The sequence below is a fragment of the Passer montanus genome, unplaced genomic scaffold, assembly GCF_014805655.1.
Source record: "Passer montanus isolate IOZ18808 unplaced genomic scaffold, ASM1480565v1 scaffold2, whole genome shotgun sequence".
NCBI classification, from domain to species: Eukaryota; Metazoa; Chordata; class Aves; order Passeriformes; family Passeridae; genus Passer; species Passer montanus.
In genome coordinates, this window is record NW_024366591.1 from 22,431,120 (window position 1) to 22,437,477 (window position 6,358).

Consider the following 6,358-nt stretch of genomic DNA (forward strand, 5'->3'; position numbering starts at 1 on the left):
GTGCCATCCCTCATCTGTGGTTGATAATGTCCCTTCATCATCCAGCAGCCCCAGCTCTTGGCTACTGCGTGTCTGCAAGGGCTGGGTCAAGGGCTGCACTCCTTCTGCTGACACCAGCTGCCAGCGGGAGCAACCTTGCAGCAGGAAGAACAGTCTTTTGCAGACGATGCCTCCCAGGTCCCTGTGCCCAAGACTTTCTTCCTGCTGTGTCGTGGTGACACTGCCAGGGAACAGTGGTTCCTGGTCCCTGCACGCCCCTCACTCAAGGTCCTCTGTCAAGGCCTGGGTTTAGTGACTGAAAGCTCAGCCCAGAAATACAGAATTCATCTCAAGGACCTCCTTTGCCAGCTACATTACTTTACCTAGGCTGGCTCCCCGTGATACAGGTGTCACACTCTCCATCCAGTCGCTCGTGGGAAAATGGATGCAATTACTGCATCCTTTTCAGATATATTCAGCTTGAGTAGCCTTTGTTTCTGTTCATCTATTTACTCAGGATTTGGGGATCTTAGACCAATGTAAACAATTTCATAATTTTTGAATTTGTTGAATCATTCTTGCTTTGCATCTTCACATCAGATATTTACATCTTTATGGGTTTTTTTCTTAAATACACTCAGACACACTCAGGAACATTCCTAGTGAAAGGAAAATAAAATAAATCCTGTGTAATAAATACACTGACATTTAAAATCAAATAAATGTTAAAACAACTGAGTAACTGAAGTACCCTGTGGTAGGGCCACATACCCAAAAATGTCCATTTTAAGTAGTGTGCTAAGAGCTGGATCATGAACAGAGAGCAGGTTCATCCAGCCAAGCGGCCTGATGAGAGGAGTCTCATCCCTCTTCCTATTAATAAAGCATGCTAATAAAGCAGGAGGTGAGAAGCCAGCTGTGAAGAATTCCTTTGGGTTGATATGGTGCAGTCAGGACAAAGGACACGATGTTCTAGCAGAGATAAACTACAAAAACAGAGTGAACTATAAATAGATTGTAACTGCTAGGGGTTTCCAAAAACAATGACAGGGAGAATAGAGAAAGGCACTGAGAAGTTACCAGTTCCCATCCATCCTTCCAGGATGACTTGAACTTTCACTGGTCCATTTGGAGTGTGCTGGATCTCTGCTGCTGCTCTGAACTCACCCTGATCCTGCAGCTTTTTTTAGTTTCTGCAGAGCTGGTTCTCGTTTCTTTTTCAGTGGTGTTAAAAATAATTTGCTATTGTCTTGGAAAGACAGAAACAAGAAATCTGTTGAGATTAGATAATTTTTCACATAAATAAAAAAATGTATATTTATTCTCTCATGTGGACTTTGATCAACTAAGTGTTAAAGTTCATGGGGTATTTTGAACCTGATTTTTTTTTCTACCTCAAATCATACTGCTTCTACCCAAAGCTGCCCATAAGATGGGCAGTAGTGGTGGTCTGGGGGAATTTCTCTGTTACTTTCTTCTCACATATATGAATGCTGGCATTTTTGTTGTGCTGGCCACCGTAGTGGTCTTTTACATTCCTGAGAGTTCCCAGTCAAAAAAAAAAATGCAATAGAAAGGCCAAAACAAAACAAAACAAAACCAAAAAAAGGAGTCTTGTTGGGAATACTGAATATAAAAGTAAAACTGAGAAACAGTATGAAAGTAGATAATACAGTCCAATGTTAAAAACCCTGCAAGGGGTTTCATGAGGTTTGGTTTTTTTTCTCCTTTTAAAAAAAATGGAATTCCCCCTTCAGAAATAGCTAGGGAAGTATATAGGTAGAGAGGAAGCACTCTCAGAACTCTCCATTGCACTGACACCATCATTGATAAAATTTAAAAGTTTCATCTTTATTCTCACAGAATGGATCTATAAACTTTAAAGTAAAGTCCTTTCATTAGTATTTAGAAATGTTGGCTTCCAAACTTAATGGAAACTGAGTCATGGGGGAGGGATCTGCAACCATGGGGAAATCACAAATAGAAGCAATGTGATTTCTTCTGACTTTTCAAGCAGAACTTGAGGCATGTGCAGCTGAGAGAGGAAGCAACCTTGTGATTTACACCTGTCTGATAAAGTGAGAGGGAACATTTTCATTTTATTACACCTTTACACCCATCTCTGGCAATATACCTTGTTTGCTCCGTTGTGTAAAATATCCTCTCTTGAACTTGGCTTATCTTATGGCTGAAATGCTTGCTTATTCTGAGTCATGAGCAAGGATCTTGATAAACATGCTGTGGAATTATGGCATATTTATCTGAACAGGAAGGTAGAGCCTGGTGTAACCTCTTCACTGGCCTCCAAGGTGACCGACTGAAAAGAAAAATGATGAGAGAAGTCACATATAAACTGTAAAAATGGGTATGTCAGAATCCTTTTTCCTCTGGCTGCCTTTCCTTCAGCTGGTCTTGAGGAAACTGGTGAGCCCTTTTGGTTGCCGAGCCTGTCTCAGATCCTGAGCTAAATCCTGGCAAGCAGGTGTTCCCACACCTGTGTGCACAGACATTTCTGCTGCTTTCCCTCAGTATGCCGAGAGTCAGGCCACCCTCTGCAAGTGCCCAAATGTGTGGTACCTGATATTCTCCAGCAGGCAAAGATGAGTGGGGTGCAACCCCCAGGGGGGTGAAGCAGCACTGGGTTTGGGTGACAAAGCACAGGCCCAGCAGGATCCCACTAGCCTTGAGCAGACACTGCTGCACCCCAGGAAAGAGCCTGTGCAAGGAAAGGTGTGGGGTGCCAGAGAGGGAGACCTGGTGGCTGCAGAGAGGAGGAGCCTGGGGGAGCCCCAGGGGCTGTTGGCACTTAAACCCCGTGTGACCCCCACCTTCTGCACCTTGGCAGTGGGAGGAAAAGCTGAGGGTGTGAGAATGAGCACACCCCGCAGATTTAGGATGGCTTCCTCAAAATGACAGACACAGGCTGCCTTCAACATGGTCACTACTGGACTGATTTTTCCCGTCCTGTGAGGAGAGAAACAGGAAACCCTTTTCTACTCTTTTGCTTTTCCTTTCACTCTCCATGGCTTTTCCCCCTCATTTTGATTTTCCCTTCTTTCCCCATGTGTCTATTTTCTTCTGCTGTTTCAGCTGCTGTTTTAGCAATGAGTACAGATTCCTCTGGTTCTGTATTCTACAGTTCCAAGTACTACATTTATTTATATTTGTTCCTGGGATCGAGATGATAAAAATAGCTTACAGTCCATGGAAATACTGAGGGAGGGGAGTATAATGTATTGTTCATTGCTTTAATGAATTGCCAAAAGGTGGATACCCTGTTGATTGGAATTGACTTTTCGCACGTCTCAAATTCAGCCTACAGCTCACTAAGTTGATCTGGAGGTCTGGGAAAGGACATATTTCATTGTGTGCATTTGCCACCTTTTAGAAAGGAAAAGAGGAAATCTGGGAGAGGAAGAGGGAGATAAAAGAAAAAGATGAAAGTGGATTTGGGAGGAAGAAGAACTATTAATAAAGTGAAGGGAAAATAAGCCAACAGCAAAAAAACCCCTAAAATATGGGAACTGTCAGAGAAAAAGCGACATGTAATTTAGTGTCCTGACCTGGAATGTAATTGTACATGTGTGGGAGAGGAGAGCCTCAGCATCTCTAACTGCCCCATAAAGTGGCCTCTCTCTGATCTTAAAAAAATCCACTATTTATTTAATCTTCAAAACTGAGCTCTCCAAAACTGAGCCTTTCTACTTCTTGCCATCTTCTTGGTTCTGCTGTGAACCAAGCCCTGCCATTAACATCTGTGCAATGTGCTTTGAGCTGCTGCTGCCTGGTTCCCTGTTGCAGCCTCTGCTGTGGGGTCAAGTGGGCTGAGGCTCAAATAGTCCCCAAATTCAGGGCTGTGGAGATCCCCACCCCTTCTCTTGGCGTGGAGAGTGGAAGAAAAGGCTGGTGTAGGCAGTCCCCTGGCCCTAGGTGTGCAGCTGGCTGGTTTGCACCCTTGCTGCTTAGGGCTATCTAGTCTTAGCAGTTTTGTCTGGGGGACAAATATTTGTTACAATATGACGATGCTTCATCAAGTGAGATAGCAAGCAGGGTGGATGATTGCTGTCCAAGCTTGTTCACAGGCACTCTTTTATTCGAGCAAGAGTGTCTGTATGGATCTTAAACCTAGGTCATGGTTTTCTGCATAGCTTTATCATGGAACTGCATAACTTTATCAGTGCTGTTAGGAAGGACAGTGCCCTCAAGTGCCTGCAAGCTGGGTGATGTCACTGCCTCACTGCTGACAGTGTTCCAAGAAGGACTTTGAGGTTTATAAGCGATTATCTGATGCACTGGCAGAGGTTATCCAGGGTGTTACAGTCAAGTTTTAACTGTCCAGGATTCAGTCAGAGGGGGTATTTATCAAAATGTCTCATGCTGCCATGCAGGCGTGGATAAATGGTAGTCTAGTGCCACATGTGTACAGGGGGTGTATGTGCTTTCCTTTCTAAACTACATGGTTTTCATTCCATGTCCAAAATAGCTGTGACATTTGGGCTGCTAAACAGAGTTCCAAATGAAGATGCCTGTGATTGTAATTTAGTTGTACTTCTATATCTCTATTTTCTCTGCTCCCCTTTCATCACCACTTCTGCATCTGCTCTTTCCCTGGCTTGCTTCCTTTATACTCTTCCCTCTCCCTCTTTCTGTTCTCTGCATCTATTTTTACTGCTTCTGCTCTTCTCATCAGTCAACATCTTCCTTGGCTTTTCCCAGTAACAAAGAACCTAATTTTTTACTCTATGCATAGGACAGAATGTTTAAAAGGATGACCCAGAAATCTGTTCTCAAAAATTTAAAGTCATTCTTTCATGAGGTAACAGTCACAGGCTTTGTGTACAAACCCATCATCTTCCTGTCCTTAGATGTGCTCCACTCTCACAGCACGTGAAGCTGAAGTTCCAAGAAAAGAATGCAGAAGCCAGGAATTGCTTGGTTTATAATAAATGCAGTAATGCACACTCTCATGCATCTGTCACTGTGATATTTTAGATTTCTTTGACAAACTGGAGTCCTGCAGTACACTGATATGGTGGCAAATACTGATACTCTGGTTTTGGACAGAGAACTTAAAACACAGGCTAACACTGAGAAACCAAGGTTGCTGTGACACCACATATGCCAGGGGGTGGAAATGATTTCACTGAATGAATCCTTGCCTCTGTGACCAGCAGTGCAGCTGCAGGGAATGTGAGGGAGAATCCCAGATGTCCTCTGTCTTGACCTCGGCACTTGTCTCTCTCAGGCTTTCTGGCTTCTGGTCTGACAGACTGTGATCCATGTGCTGTCCATGACCAGAACATAATGGACAGGGATGTGTGAAATTTTGACAGTGGGCTACTAGACCATGCTTTCTTTTAGGGAAGAAAGTAACTCCAGAAGCAAGGTTGCAACAGTGGTCTGAATTCTCCCTCCACTGAATCTAGCTCCACTGTTTAGCAAAGAGGCGGCCCAGTAATTACACCAATGGGTTTGTGAAACAGGAGGAATGCTGGGCACAGATAGGTTGGTGCATGGCATTCAGGGGGCTAACCCTCATGATTCTGAGTTGAGCTAATATTCTCTTGTGTAATAGTAGAAGGTGTCCTTCCCATGGCAGCAGGGTTGGAATAAGATGATCTCCAAGGTCCCTTCCAAACCTTTCTGTGATTCTATGGTAATATTCAACAGGGACAGAACCAATATTTTTAATTGTAATAAGGCTTGGAGAGCAGTGGGTATTTAATACACCTTTGGCTGGATCTGTGAGAGCAGCACACAGTCTGATTATCAGGGTCTGTTCCTATTTCTTGTCTTTATGGCATTCCTTACAAGACAATCTCCTCCTCAGTCACTGGAAGCTTTTGGAATAAACATCACCTATGACATCTCAGCATGATTGACTTCCCAGTTAGGCCTGCTGGAATAAAAGAACTTCTCTTTGAAACCAGCCATCAGAGTGTTCCTTTTCTCCACCTGGACCCAAAGTGATGCATTCATGGCCGCTAAGCTTGAGTACTACAAAATAGCATAACCAGGCATCCAGATTCCCTCAAAAGCATATTCTGATGCAAACACCCACCTAGAAATCTGCATCTTTGTGGAGCTCACACCACAGGACCAGTTTTCATGCCAGATAGCCTGTATAGTAATCAAAGCCTTCCTTGATTTGCACCTGTTTTTAAAATTGTACTTTGTTTCAAATCTGTAGACACCCATAGTCAAGGTTGTAAGTAACCAAAGACAAGGGTTTCAGGGGACATCTTCTGATAGATGATGTCTCTCTGCTCCTTTTCCCAAGAGAATACAGTTCTTGCCATGGATGTCACAATCCTGAGGTTCAAAAAATCCCACTATTAAATCTCTGACTTGATTGATGCTGTTCTGCACAAGATATGCT